This window comes from Bos indicus x Bos taurus, chromosome 19, assembly GCF_003369695.1.
Source record: "Bos indicus x Bos taurus breed Angus x Brahman F1 hybrid chromosome 19, Bos_hybrid_MaternalHap_v2.0, whole genome shotgun sequence".
NCBI lineage: Eukaryota > Metazoa > Chordata > Mammalia > Artiodactyla > Bovidae > Bos > Bos indicus x Bos taurus.
Genome location: NC_040094.1, coordinates 20,513,725 through 20,529,635, shown reverse-complemented (window position 1 = coordinate 20,529,635; position 15,911 = coordinate 20,513,725). Strand labels below are relative to the sequence as shown.

The 15,911-nt window shown below is 43.2% G+C and overlaps 1 protein-coding gene across 1 annotated transcript in view; it reads left to right on the top strand.

Moving 5' to 3' along the window:
* LYRM9 (LYR motif containing 9) overlaps positions 1-15,911 on the top strand; it is a 43,445-nt gene that overhangs the window by 22,633 nt on the left and 4,901 nt on the right. The gene's annotated exons all lie outside the window — the stretch shown is intronic.

Below are 15,911 nucleotides of genomic sequence, written 5' to 3'. Positions count from 1 at the left end.
GTCTGGACTGGAGTGACACTTCTGCCTCATTCTGATGGTTAGAGCAAGTCATAGGGCTAGCCCTGATTCAAGGAAAGAGGAACTAGACTGTACGTCCTTTTTTTTTTTTTGGCTGCACTATGTGCAGCATGTGGGATCTTATTCCGCAACCAGGGATCTGCTGCAATGTCTGCTGCAATGGAGGTACTGGGACAGTGGAATCTTAAGCACTGGGCCACCAGCGTAGTTCCTAGACTTTACATCTTGATGGAAGGAGTAGCATGCCCATACAATGGAGAGAGACATTGATGGTGGCCACCTTCGGAGACCATCCACCACACCCAGTGAGCTGAAAATTTAAATTTTGGGAAGATAGAAACAAAATGCTTTAGGGCAGACCCTGGTTGAAGGAAGGACAATTTTGGAAGCAACACTGAGGTGCAACACTATAAATGTTCCCCTGACTCAACTCAAGCTATTCTCATCAGTGTTAGAGACTGAGAGAGAGTAAAAATCAAAGACTTGATAATTAGAGTGCACTATGACATTGCAAGAGCCAGGCCATCTTGTTCAGGATTCTGATACAAGAATTACAACTCTGGTCAGAGGAGCTAAGTGTTAGCAAGGATTGATAGGAATGTAAACTGGTACAGCCACCATGGAGAACAGCGTGGAGATTCTTTTTAAAAAATTAAAAATAGAGCTATCACGTGGCCCCGCAACCCCGCTTCTGGGTATGTATCCAAAGGAATTGAAATCAGGATATGGCAGAGATACCTGTAGTCCCTTGTTCACTGCAGCACTATTTACAATAGGCAAGATATGGAATTGACTTAAGTGTCTTGTCAATGGATGAATAGATAAAGATGTGACATATATAAATATACAATGGAATATTATTCAGCCATGGGAAAGAAAAAAATCCTGCCGTTTGCAACAGCATGTGTGGACCCTGAGGACATTATGTTAAGTGAAATAAGTCAGACAGAGAAGGACAAATAACTATATATGATATCAGAGTCCCTTGGACTGCAAGGAGATCCAACCAGTCCATTCTGAAGGAGATCAGTCCTGGGCGTTCTTTGGAAGGAATGATGCTAAAGCTGAAACTCCAGTACTTTGGCCACCTCATGCGAAGAGTTGACTCATTGGAAAACACTCTGATGCTGGGAGGGATTGGGGGCAGGAGGAGAAGGGGATGACAGAGGATGAGATGGTTGGATGGCATCACTGACTTGATGGACGTGAGTCTGAGTGAACTCTGGCAGTCGGTGATGGACTGGCGTGCTGTGATTCATGGGGTCGCAAAGAGTCAGACACGACTGAGCGACTGAACTGAACTGAACTGAACTGAGAAATCTAAAAAAGCTGAATTCATAGAGATAGTAGAGTGGTGGTTACCAGGGGCTGGGGTGTGGGATGAAAGGGGGGATAAAGGGTACAAAGTTTCAATTATAAGATAAATATGTCCTGTGGGGTCTAGTGTGTAGCATGGTGATTACAGCTAGTAATACTTTATTATAAACTTGAAAGTTTCAAGGAGAATATATCTTAAATGTTCTCAAAATAAAAATGGTAATTTTATGAGGTGATGGAGTTTTTAATCATTAATGGCGGTAATAATTTTGCAACATATAAGTGCATCAAGTCCACACATTGTACACCTGTTACACAAGGTCGTCACATGTCAGTTATATCTCAATAAAGCTGGGAAAAAAAAACCTCTGGTCAGGAGAGGGCCTTTGATGGGAGGAAGAAATGAGTGGCTGCAGATGTGAATGGGCTCGCAGGAGTGAAGTGAAGGAGAGTGACGTGAGCATGGCAACAAAAAACCCCAGAGACATGGCTGGTCCTCTTGTTGGGGAGCAGTGGTGGGGCATCAGACAGCTGAAACCGAGGCCACTTGAGGTAGGCATGGAGTGGCTTTGGAAGCTGTCACAGAAGATCCATGGTACAGTTGCCTGTGAGACCATGTGGGAAGCCTGGAACCTGGCTGGAGGCAGGAGGACCATGTGCGGTGGGATGCCAGTGATGCCTACCTATAGCCCTCTCTCAATGATTATCTCCCAATAGGGGAAGCATATATTAAGTTATATGGTTTTTTTTTTTTTTTTGAGGGCATCACTTTCTCATAGGGGAAAATTAGTTAAGAACTGAGTGCATGGCTGAAGACATTAAAAATACACCATTTGTTACTTGGAACCAATTGCTTTGAATTTCACTAAGGCAACCTACACAAAAGAAATAGCGCCAAGGATGCTTGTGTATTCTCTTCAAAAGGTCCAAATACTACTGAATTGCTGAATTCAGTATTGCTGAGTTGCTGAATACTACTCAGCAATCAAAAGGAACTAACTAGTGATACATAAGCCAACTTGAGTAAATCTCAGTGGCATTATGACGATAAGAGAAGCACGGTTTACATGTAACCAAGCTTACATAGGTTATGATTCCACTTATATGACAGTCTCAGACAAAACCACAATAATTGACGACCCATCAGTGGTTACCAGAGGTTGGGGCGGTGGGAGCGTGTATCTATCAAGAGGTAGTGCGAGGAAGATGTGGGGGTGAAAAGGCGGTTCTGCGTCCTATTGTAGTAGTGGTCACATGGATGTGTACATGTGTTGAAATTCATAGACCTGTACTTGCCCCCAGAAGTCAATTTCACTGCATGGTTTTTCTTTAAATGGCCCAACCATCATTAATAGGATTTGGAGTCCTTTATGTCATAGCTTCCTCCATGATCAAGGGAGGGTGATCTCCCAACTTATTCTCTGGCCTCAGGAACAAAACGAAGAAAGGCAAAACATTGCTGAAGACAGGGATTCTTGAAAATACTGTCCTTTTAGGTTTTGCAAGGAAAACAAAAGAAGACAGCAGGCAAGATGGTAGAGGGGGAAAAAAGAGAGGGAAAGAGGGTATTCTGGAATCACTTTTATGGATTATTATATCTTTAATACTTATTACCTGCAGGCAGTCAAGTGATAAGTGCCTTGCTTCAATTTTCTCTGAACGGTATGTACTATTATTAGCCTCACTTTGCAGATGAAAGAATTAAGGCCCAGAGAAGTAAAACAATTTGCCCAGGGTCACACAGCCAGTGGACAGTAGGGCTGAGATTGAATTCAAAGCCAGTGCTCTTAATTCACATGTCTTTCATTCTACCTCCCAGGTCACATCATTTCAGTCCTGTATCTTTGAGTTCCTTGATCCCTGGGCTTAAGATTTATGTTTTATTTCCTCTTCTCTTGACCCTCAAGGATTTGGTCTTGGATATTCTCTCCTTGTTCTCTTCCATCTCCAGCTTTTGCTGAGATATCCCTCCTGGACCAGCCTCTCAGCAGACCCTGGTGTGACTTGGAAGGGTTACAAAGGTTTCCATCAGCTCAGAGACCCTTATATTTTGGAGGGTTATAATATATGATGTTCAATTCTCATTATCTAGTTGCTAGTATAATTAATGTATTCTGACATGGCCATTGCTGCAAAAATCTTACTATATTGTGGGCCAAACCATGTGCCCTACAACTTAACAATGACCCTAAAAGGCCCTTCTGATCTAGCTTCTTCCTGGCTCTGGCCTCCTCTCCCAAGCCTCCCTCCCCACTCCTACTCTGCTGCAGCTGCATCCTGTTACCTGCCCCATTGGGCCCAGGGGTTTGGGCTCCAGTCCCAGCTTTGTTTCTGTTCCCCTGCCTGGCGTGCCCTCCCCTCAGTCCATCTGCCAGACTCCTAACCCTTCTTGCAAAGCTCCTCTACAAAGTCTTTCTTGACCTCTGTCCACAGGCAACTCTGATCTCTCCCTAAGAATTCTACCATCTCTAGAACGTTTCTCATAGTTACTCAATATCTACCCTTTCTGCATGTTTCGTGGGTACTTGATACGGAGGTGGTGCTTGGTGTATGTTATCTTGAATTCTGGCAGCCACCATGAGAGGAAGCATTCATGTTTCCATTGACTGATGAGGACACAAGCTCAGGGGAGAGAAGGACTGGCCCAGGCTCTCACAGACATTAATGGTAGAACCAGGATTGATGCTGGGTTTGTATGACTCCAACACTCAGTCAAGTTTTGCCGATTGAATGGGATTACTCAGCCAGGTGGTGGCTGCTACAGGGGGTGGTGGCTGTGTGTTCTCAACAGTCACCTGATGGAAGGGGCTTGGCATAGCAGTCTGGTTGGAAGGGGAGCAGCTAAAAGATAGTCTGATGCTGCCCAAAGGCAGCAATCATACTGCTTTTTATGGGTTGTGTGTTTATGGAAGGGATCTTTAGAACGACTTAATAGAAATTATGGGGGGACCGAAACCCCTTCATAAGCACGGTGGATGGAATCAAGGAAAAGTTGAGGGTAGAGGACTGGGTCAGAGAAACAGAAGGCAGAAATGCAGCTGTGGGGAGGCGTGTGTTTGTATCAAGATGATCAACTGTCCTACTTCATCATTTACACTGAGTCAGACCCAAGAGGCATTTCACAGAAAGTGGATGGTACCATCCATTCCCTAGAGGACTCTCCATTCCAAAAGAGATGTGTAAAAGAAGAAATTCTGTGGGTGTTAATAATAAACAGCCATTTAGAAAGCTCTCACTGAACAGCATTCCCATGCTCCTGAGAAGGCTGTAGCAATTATTACTTTCTTTTTTTTTTCTAAGAACAGGAAAAAAAAAATTAGCTGGGAAAGCAAGAAACAATTGCTGTTGTTAACAATAAAATCATGACATTTGAATATCAAATTTTCAACTTTTTCAAAGCACTATCCTATATTATTATCTCATTTAGTTCTCACTTCCATTAAGTGAGATGACAGGAGAGCCTCTTACTCCTAATCCACAGGAAAAAACAAAAGCTCTCAGTGATGGATCAGAACCTGATGGGGCCCTCCATTGCTCATCATCAAGTTAGAACTTACTCGGTGAGCTGTTGTGGGAACAGAGAGAGAGGAATTAGCCAGGTCCTTGCTGTTTGGAAGTGAATTGAACCTTGGGTCCTGGTAGACAGAAACCATCATGGTGAAAAGGCAGGTAAGGTGTTGGTGCCCTTTACTTTCCTTGTTGGTCATTTTGGATTTGTTCAGGTTGACGAAGACATACATTCTCAATGATCTTCAAATTACATCACCAATAGTACTAGGCAACATCCTTGTGTGCAAGGCAGTTCAACATCTTCTTGACTGACCAGTCAGAGATGAATAATTTGCTCGTTGATCTTTGATCCCTGATACCTGTCAATCCAGGAGACACAGGAGACTCTTGTTCGATCCCTACGTCGGGAAGATTCCCTGGAGGAAGAAATAGTAACCCACTCCAGTATTCTTGCCAGGATAATCCCATAGACAGAGGAGCCTGGCAGTCTACAGTCCCTGGGATCACAGCGTCAGACATGATGGAGCGACTGAGCACACACACTCACGCACACCTGTCGCCTTCATCTCTCCCTTTCAGCTTGAATTAGTGCTCCTTTCAGGGTAGCAATAGTTATGGACGCACAAGAAGCATTGGTTTTATTAATATTATCTGTTTCTTGCATTCTTTTATCATACGTTAAGAAGTTTTTCTTAGGTCTAACACAAGTCCATACGGCTAACGTAAGATTGTATCTCCCAGTTTTGTCTTCAGAAAAGTCAAAAGACACAGTTTATGGAAAGTGAATACCCAAGTAACCGGAGCAGCCAGATCCTACCTCCAGTCAGGGGCTCTGGCTGTCCTGGGACCCCTGGGAATTTTCTCTTTGTCTTCTGACTGATAAAACAATTTGAGGATCCCTCATTGAGCTCATATGCACGAACCCAAGGTGAGAAGGAAAGAAAAAGGAAGAATTCATCTTCCTTGTGTTGGAAATAATGTACAGATGCCAAATAGCACATTGAGATGCAATATTAGAAAAATGGCATAAGTTCTTAGAAGCTAAATGATTGTTTCTGACTTAAAAAGTGAATAGGGCCTTCCCTGGCAGTACAGTGGTTAAGATGCCATGCTTCCACTGCAGGAGGCCAGATTCCATCCCTGGTTGGGGAGTTAAGATCCCTCACAGTACACACACACACACACACACAAAGTAGCAAAAAATCTTGGCAAGGAACGCTGTCTGACTTAATCAGATAGAAGGTTAAAAAAAATTCTAGTCTTCCTTCCTAAAACAAATTCTGATAAAAATCCTAAAGTGAATGAACTCCAGCAGTAGAGAGCCCTGGGCTCTTTTCCTGAGCTGGACACGTGTTAGTTGTAAAGATTTTAGACAAGTTGCTGCCCTTTTCTGAGGCTGTTTCCTCATCTGCAGAGTGGGGTGGGCAGGGGGCAGTAATCCTTTCTCCGTAAGGTTGCTATAGAAACGATCACATTATAGTACAAAAGGAGATGGGGGGAGAAGGGGTTAAGGCCCCCACTCCTCCCATTCTTTTCCCCTCCGTTTGTTATTGGCCTGCAGGCCTGTAGGATGGGACTCTCCTTCATTGGCACCCGGAGCACCCGGAGCCTCCTCCCGGGAAGTCGTCAGTCTCCTTTTCATCCTCCTTATCAAGCCCAAGTGATGACATCCGAGCTGCCCAAAGCACATACCAGTGCTGTTCACTACCCTTTCCCCTGGAATTTAATCAGCACTCACAGACCAGCTCTTCGGGTTGTTGCAATTCTGGAGACTTTGGTATTATTCACTTTGCTTTTCTCAATACTGTAAATAATTTTTAGATGCTGGTTTGTATGCAGGAAGGCCTAACTATCAGACTTTTGTAAAAAGAGTTCCCTGTGGAGAAGTGATTCCATCTTTTGGGGCCAGTTGCTACCTCAGAGACCAATGGCTCAGCTTTTCAGCAAGGAGTCTAATTAAACAGGCTTGGCAAAGTCTTCCAACTGGCTTCTCTGTGGGGCCACATGAAAGCATGGTTTCAGGATGAAAAAGGGAGGCCTTTCCAGGAAATTATGCCAGCTGACCGGAATAAATATTTTCTTCCCACATGCCTTTCTGAAGGCCCGGAGAGCACCTCTGTTGGTGATTCCCTGTGGGGACTCTGCCAAAAATTAGGGAAGGGGCAGAGGCTAGGAGTCTCTAAAACCTTTTCCTCTAAAGAGCACAGAGGAGTATTGACTGGAAGCCCTTTATTTAATAAATCAGTTTTCTAGTTCATTAGTTCCTTTAGCCAATGAGTACTTGCCACGTGAATTTTTTTAGTTTTAGAATTGGTAAGATGTTTGCATAGTTCAAAATTCAGAAGGGACACTGTAAAAGTCTCCCTTCAACCCACTCCCCAGGCTTCCCTGGTGACTCAGAGGTAAAAGAATCCACCTGCAATCCAGGAGACGCAGGTTCGATCCCTGGGTGGGGAAGATCCCCTGGAGAAGGAAATGGCAACCCAGTCCGGTATTCTTGCCTGGGAAATCCCACGGACAGAGGAGGCTGGCGGGTTGAAAAAGAGTCGGACATGACTTAGCGACTAAACGACAACAACAATCCACCCCCAGCCGTCCGGTTTCCCTTTCTCAAGTTACCAGTTTCTTGGGTCTCCTTTTCAAGTCATGCTAAGTACAGAAAAGCTGTACATATTTTCCCCTTTGCCTGTTTTTTTTTTCCCCATTGTTATTGTTGATTTGGGTTTTTCTAACCCACACAAATGGTAGTCATTTATAAACTGCTCTGACCTTGATTTTCTTTAAGACTTAATAATGTATCTTGGGATTCTTTTTTTTTTTTTTCAAATGCACAGAAGGCTTCATTTATCCTTTGTTATGGTCCATTTTTGGAGAAGACAATGGCACCCCACTCCAGTACTCTTGCCTGGAAAATCCCATGGATGGAGGAGTCTGGTAGGCTGCGGTCCATGGGGTCTCTAAGAGTCGGACACGACTGAGCGACTTCACTTTCACGCATTGGAGAAGGAAATGGCAACCCACTCCAGTGTTCTTGCTTGGAGAATCCCAGGGACAGGGGAGCCTGGTGGGCTGCCATCTACGGGGACCCACAGAGTCAGATACAACTGAAGTGACTTAGCATGGTTCATTTTAGTTCACTGTGATGCACGGAGGCATCACAACATTTTCAGTCATCTCCTATTGAGAGACACATTCTGCTGCTATTATAAACAACACTGCAGTGAATAATGCTGAGCAAATGTCATTTCATACAAGGCAAGTATACCGGTAGAGTAAGTTCCTGGAATGGACTTGCTGGGTGAAAAGGTACGTATCGATATATTTGTAAGTTTGAATGAGGTGGTGAAGTTGCCATGCATGGAAGTTGAATCAATTTTCACTTCCACCAGTAACTGTTTTCAAGGGACTTCCCTGGTGGTCTAGTGGCTAAGACTGTGTTGCCAATGCAGGTGGCCTGGATTGGATCCCTGGTCAGGGAACTGGGTCCCACATGCTGCAACTAAAGACCCTGCAAGCCACAACAACTAAGACTCGGCACAGCCAAATAAATACATAAAAATAAATATTAAAAATTCCGCTCTCTTAAAAAACAAAATACTCTGCTAGATATAAATTAAAAATAAATTTTATGAATAAATAGGTTTATATTTTTAAGATTAGAATTTATAAAATGTTGAAATGCATTTGATTTAGTCTACCGTCTTATTTATGAGGTTACAAGAATCTTGGGATAATTTAAGAATGAATAGAAAAAAGAATTTGATAGTGAATTTAATCCTGAGACTACAGGCAAAAAATAAAACCATGATCTTCTTTCTAAAAATTTCCTATCCTTTGTGTAATTGAGGTCAACTACCTCACTTCAGAATACTATAATTCACTCCATTCTTCTCAGCAATACATAGAAATATTGGAACAAATAAAATTTCCTGAAGATCTAACCATGTAAAATTATGCCAAAGACTGTTTATTTAATACTTATAAAACTCTTCTATTAATATATAATATAAACATACACTTATGTATTATAATAATTTTTTCTGAAGAGATTTTCAAGGAAGGAGCTTATCTCTACCTTCTAATCTATTTCATATTATTGTCAACATTCTATTTAGTTGAAAATAATAATTTTGGTCATCCTGCTTTCACAAGTGCCCGTCAAAATAGGTGTAAAGTCAAAATAATTGTTTCTACTGAAAGAATCCAACATATAAATTTGGTTTCCTGAGAATCAGGCAGGGTTCATCAAGTCACGATCAGTGTGATTACTGCCTCAGGAGGCATACTGCAAAGCATTCTGAAGGCGCTTGCCAGTACAATAAGCAAAACACTGTGCCAGCTGCCATGTCAAAATGGGGCCCGCTGATAGGCGATGTCACAGCGGTGTGCTGGGGCCAGCTCCACTGCCCACTGCTGGTGGTTGAAGATTCAGCAACTTTGCTAGCAGGATGTTTGACCATGGTAGCTTGAAATCATCTGTAGGGAGAGTGTTTCACCATGAAAATCAGGACACCCCTAAGAGCCGGTTTACCAGCACGTGCTGTCCAGGACTACCGTACTTTGAAAATCTGTTCCCCTCCCACCCCCAGTGCTTTGGCTGGATACACACCCAGCTATGATGCTGTGGCCATGACACTGAGCCTACTGCAGGGCCACAGGACAGAGAGGGCTAAACATCCCTCTTCTTCTTAGAGCTGTGTTGTGCCAACTCCCCCTCCTAGAAGGACACCTGAATTAACATGCATGCCTGTTTACTTCGAGCCTGGTTATTAACATGTATTTATACATGTTAGCATATTTTTCCTCACCATGAGTAACAGAAGATACATAGCGTACTTACCACCAGGCATAGTTTTGAGTAGGGAAAAGAAACAGGAACAGAGAAACTGCCTTATAAGAAAGTTTAGCAAGGCTCACAAAGGCAGAGAGTCCCATATTTTCAATTGTAAAATGAGAAAAGTCTATGTTCCATTGGTAATTATTGTTGGGAATAAAAGCACTCTTTTGCCTGAGATCCTTATTTGAATGGCGTCTTCAGTGAATAACTTTGTGATCTTGCCAAGTTACCCAGCTACTCAAGTTTCCTCTGTGGCTATGTTGCAGACTGGGTCCATAATGAAACAGAGCTGTGGTTCTCAAACCAGAGAGCACGTGCAATCACAGATTACTGGGCCCCATCCGCAGAGGTTCTGAGACAGTAGGTGTTGGTGGGGCCCGAGAATTGGCATCCTAAAAGTTCCCAAGTGATGCTACAGGTTACAATAGCACTCTGAGAACCATTGAAACAAAGCAGAGAAATAGTAACAGTTACATAATTCTGTCTCCCCTGCTCCCTTGACTGTTAGGTTGAGGAAAGGAGGAATAGCATTTATTGTGTATCTACAATTATGCAAGTTGTCTCATGTAATACAACATCCTCAAAGTAATTATTATTACCTCATTTTATGGATAAGGAAATTGAAGCTCAAAAAAGATAAATGACTTGCCCAGAGCTTTATAATGAGCACCTGGGGACTCTGGGATTCAAATATAAGTTTGTCCAACTCCAAAACCTATATTCAGTTTGTTGCATGTTGCTGCTGTCCATTACCAACTCCTGGAGCTTGCCCAGACTCATGTTCATCGAGTCGGTGATGCCATCCAACTATCTCATCCTCTGTCATCCCGTTCTCCTGCCTTCAATCTTTCCCAGCATCAGGGTCTTTTTCAAGGAGTCAGTTCTTCGCATCAGGTGGCCAAAGTGTTGGAGTTTCAGTTTCAGCATTAGTCCTTCCAATGAATATTCAGAACTGATTTCCTTTAGGATTGACTGATTAGATCTCCTTGCTGTCCAAGGGACTCTCAAGAGTCTCTTCCAACACCACAGTTCAAAAGCATCAATTCTTTTTTTTTTTTTTTTACATAAATAGGTATTTTTATTGAGATCATCAAAACCCTCAGTGCCTAAATGATTCTGCTAATTAACTGGAAAACACATGAAGGCATGTCAACCTGTCAAGCAAAAGAAAATGCTCTCTGTCCCTAATGTAAATGGATTACATAAAGGCCTGATCTCCCATTATAGCAAGTTCTGATGTTTCATGCCCTAAAGGTCAGATAGGTTTTACTCTCAAAAGCATCAATTCTTGAAGAGTATTGTGACTATATTGAAGAGTATTGTGAATATTAAATGAGATAACATGTAAGAGACATAGCAATCAGCCAATCAACAAGCAACCCTTGTTAAGTATCTACTCTGTTCCCGGCATGGTGTATGACTGTGAAGCAGAGTTCCTGCCCTAAAGGAACTGAATGACTATTCTAATCACTTCTGTTTGGAGGTGGAAGGGTTTAGATCTCAGATAGTTTTATAATGCTACTGCTGCTGCCTTTTCAATACTGCTTTGCTTCTGAGTTGGTTAGTTGGTTGGTTTATCAGTATGTTACAGGAGCCAGTGGATTGGCTGGGAACTTGGAATCCTACTTTCGAACTCCCAGCAGCTCCCTGTCTGCTTTCATACAAATGGACTTGCTTGTATCGATAATGCGACTCTCTCTGGGCTTAGGGTCTATGGTGTTGCAGGTCTGGGTGTGACTTGCTGCTTTGACTCCCAAGACAGCTGCAGAATTTGGAGTTAAGAGCGCGTTTTTCTTCCAGCATCTTCCGCATCACAGAACCTGAATTTCCATGCTTGGAGCGGTGCCTGAGGACTTCAGTGATTAGTGGTGCACTTGTCAAAGTCCCCTGGGTTTCCCTTGTGGCTCAGCTGGTAAAGAATCTGCCTGCAATGAGGGAGACGAGTTCAATCTCTGGGTTGGGAAGATGCCCTGGAGAAGAGAAAAGCTACCCACTCCAGTATTCCGGCCTGGATAATTCCATGGACTATACAGTCCATGTCGCAAAGAGTCAGACACAACTGAGCGACTTTCTCTCACATGTGAAGGTCCCCAGTGGCTGTCAGGTTGCTAAATCCATCGCTCAGCTCTCAGTCCCCATCTCAGCGATCTCATCAGCAGCATTTGCAGTTATCCCTCCTCCCTTCTCCCTCAGGCACATTCTTCACTTGGCTTCAAGGACACCACACATTCCTGGTTTGTAGTTTCCTTCTCACCTCTAGGGAGGTGTCCAAATACGACTTCCTGCCTGCCTGCCATCTGCTTCTTCTCAGATAAAGTGCTTTTGCCCTTCCACTTGCTCAAGGAAAACCCTTGCAGTCACCATTTACTCTCCTTTTCTCCCACCACACTATCTAATCCATTAGCGAATCTTGTTAGCTCTATACCTATAATCTGACCGCTTCATTCCACCTCTCCTGCCACCATCCTTGTCCAAGTGACCATCATTTCTTGCCTGACTTATTTTAATAGCCTCTGAACTAGTCTCCCCACTTTGATCCCTGTCCCCCTTAGCAAATTGTTCTTGACCATGATGGTCAGGTTCATTCTTCTTCTGTCTCTTTTTTTATTTGGCTGCTAGGGATCTTCATTGCAACGCAAGGGGGTAGTGCACAGGCTTCTCCAGTTGTGGCAGATGGGCTCAGTAGTTGTGGCCCAGGGGCTTACTTAATTGCTCCCCTTGAAGAGGAAACGTTAAAATTTTACATAACCTCCTTCTCCTTCTGCCTCTGTAACTCAGCTTGCCCCTTGCAAAATCTAGATCACGTAGGTCACGTAGTCTCAGAAAGTGGGGACTTGCAATACTAGGAACTGGAGTTTATCTCACTCACCCTTGTCCTGCTCTTTGCAATTGCCCAGCCCCTGCAGATCTGCTTAATCATGCCTGTCCAGGACAGGCATCCTCCTCCCCATCTTGACCACTGTTACCGTGCGTGCGCGAAACCCCTTAGTTTAAACCAGCCTATTGTTGTTTAACAACAGCTAGTGTTGCCCACTACAGTCTGTCTGTAAAAACTCTGTAATCCCTTTGTTCCAGGCTCAGAGCTTGGAGTGTTAACTCCTCTGGGCCCGCCAGCGTAATAAACCTGTGTTCTCCAGCTCTCCGAGTGGTGCTTGGTTTCTCGAGTACTGGTTTCTGCAACACCCTTGCTTCCTTAAGGAATTGACTCGAAGCTGTCAGGTCACACGGGGTGGGAGTGGGATTTTTTAATGTCTCAAGGAGAAGCATCTTGGCAAAACTTGCTTCTCTAGGGTGCTTATGGAAGAGACTGCTATAATATCTTGCTCTTCCTGATTTACTTGAACAGAAATTCACTCTATCTTGATTGATACACTTGTGTGTCCTTAATAAAAATTATAGGGATTTCCCTGGCGATCCAGTGGTTTAGACTTCACCTTCCAATGCAGCAGGTGTGGGTTCCATCCCTGGTTGGATAGCTAGGATCCCACATGCCTCAGGACCAAAAAACCAATACAACAGAATTAATATTATAACAAATTCAATAAAGACTCTAAAAAATGGTCCACATCAAAAAAATCTTAAAAAAATTATATTGAGAGACAATGCTTTTGCCTTCAGTAGCCAAGGATAATATAGTTTCTATGGGCTGAGTACAGCAAGGCTTCTTCCAATTTGGGTACATACAGCCAAAAACTTGAGCTAAATCAAGGTCATTCTTTGGATATTAGTACTTTTATTATCTCTCAGACATACACTTAACTTCTTATAACTTGGCCTTTTATGTTAAAAGCTGAAAATCTACATTTAGGAATGAGATGGATAGATAAAATTCCAGTTAACTGAGGGCTGTAATTAATGAATTGTGGTTGATTGATTTTGTAAATAAAGGAACCCTAAGGCAAATTTGAGTCCTGCGTTTACTCAACCTGTAAACCAGAAACAGTCACACCTCACTGTAACCAACCTTGAGCTCAGTCCAAATGTAGCTGTTCTTGTAATATACTAGTTGACAATTGTTCTATCAAGTGGACCGCTTCTGTTTCCCAAGGCTTAGGAGTCTTTTGTTCTATTGAGAATGTTGCAGGGCGGCTCCTTGTTGTAGCAAGGTTTAGCTCAAAGATAAGAGCATGGATGTGTGTAGTTGTGCAAAGCGTTTGGCGAGAGGAGAAAAAGCTGTTTTGCTTCACTGCACCTGTCTCCCTGGGCTGTGATGCAAAACACAATCCTTTCGAACAAAGGACTGTAGGAAGTGACAGTCCTTCAGCCTTACCAGTGAATTCAAATTGGCTCCAAGAAAACAGATTCAAATCAGTAACCCAAACCCCACCCAGAGCCAATTCTTTGTGAACAATAGCTGTAACCAATGATCAACTATTTTAAGGAGCGTGGGCACTTAACCCCAAAGTCAGGTTTAATTGTGTGTGCTCAGCCGTGTCCCACTCATTGCGATGCTATGGACTGTAGCCCGCCAGGCTCCTTTGTCCATGGGATTTTTCAGGCAAGAATACTGGAGCAGGTTGCCATTTCCTCCTTCAGGGGATCTTCCCAACTCAGGTTTAATTAGTTAATTAATTTTAGCCTGCCTCTTTATTTAAAAAAAAACAAAGGACAGAAAGGGTTTTTTTAATTTTAAATACAGTGAAAATGGAAAATTTAAAAACGGACCGGAAGCTGGTTATGGAAAAATAGGAAGTACTTTCAGAAATGTAGATAAAATAGTTTGAGCATGAAATTTAACCCTGAGCTTCCTAACCCTCAAGGCAAAAGTAGAAATGGTGGGCCATGTGAGTTTCATCATCATTATCTGAAGGAGATGGAGAAAGGAGGGGAGGAGATGGAGAAGCAAAGCAGCTGGGCTGCATCTAGTTTTGTTTGAAGAATGCCAGCATTCACTGGCATTATATTTTTGGAAAATTAAATTTTGTAGATCCTCATGTAAGGGACTTGAGATAACTTGCTCAGAGATGTCTTCAGCTGTAGTTTTGCAGGAGCAAAAGTGGCCCCCACCTTACCATGAAATCATGAAAACATAAATCAATGATGGTCCTTCCAAGGAAAGCCGTCAACTCATAATTATGCTCTGAATATAAGCCTAATTCCATGTCACGTTTATTTTTAACTCTGGTTCAGGGATGTGAAGTGGTTGCTCATCATGAACTGACTTCCAGAAAGATGGATGCTAGAGACACAGCCGGTACAGGTACTACAAACAAATCAGCTTGAGCAAACCACCAGAAAAGCCCAGTTTCTTCTTTTTCCAGTGGTTGCTCAATACTGTATTTACCCCTGTGTGATGCTGTCAAGAGAGAAAATGAAACAACCAGGACAGCCTTTGGCCAAAGGAGACGTGAAGAACGGCACTGACTTCATGGGCTGAGCAGGAGCCTCAGCTGTAGGAAATTCCCAGTGGGCACATTTTGGCTTTTCCACCTGGAGCATGGACTTCTGGGATGGTAGAACAAAGCCCTGCCTGCTATCTATAGTAAGAGTGGGTCCCTGACCAAGGACAAATATTGGTTTTACCAAACTGGCCCAGTTCCAATGTTTGACTGTGTATATACAATAACAGCTTTTCTGATACACAGTTATAGGAGATCAATTAACTTGTTTCCTTGCCCTCTCTCATCTGGTTCTTTGGAGCCATCTGCAAACCTCCATGTTGCAAGTGCGTTTCGGACCAAGGAGACCCTTATCATTCCTATGAGGCATTCTGGAGGGAAGCTCACAACTCTGGATCGAGAGAAATTGCCTCATAAGGAAGTAGGTACAGAATTGAATGCGGCCATTCCATCTCTTGATTAGAAGCCTCTAAATGAGACAGTTTCCACTTGGGGACAGCCTAGGGGTGGATTCTTTTTGGCTGTGTGCCCTTTGGAAGACACAAGATGCCAAGTGAATGGCAGGGGTGATGAGTAACAGTCTTCTTTCTGGAACACTGAGCTGTTTTATGGACAACAGAGGGGATGAGTTGGCATTGAGAAGCAAAGGGCTGTCCCCTCATGGGAGGGACATTAAGCCAAAATCAAATCAAAGGACAGGAAGAGAGCTCCCTAACTTCCCCATTTTATTAAACTGGTGCATTCTGAGGCACCCAGTTTTGTTCTGAGCATGGCAACTGTGGGGTTTTCCCTGTCTGGGTGAGACATGTGATTCAGCTCTTTGGCTAATATCCCTTCTTGGCTCTTGGCTCTGTCTTGACTTTGCTGTAGGAAAAAAATACTTTAGAAAC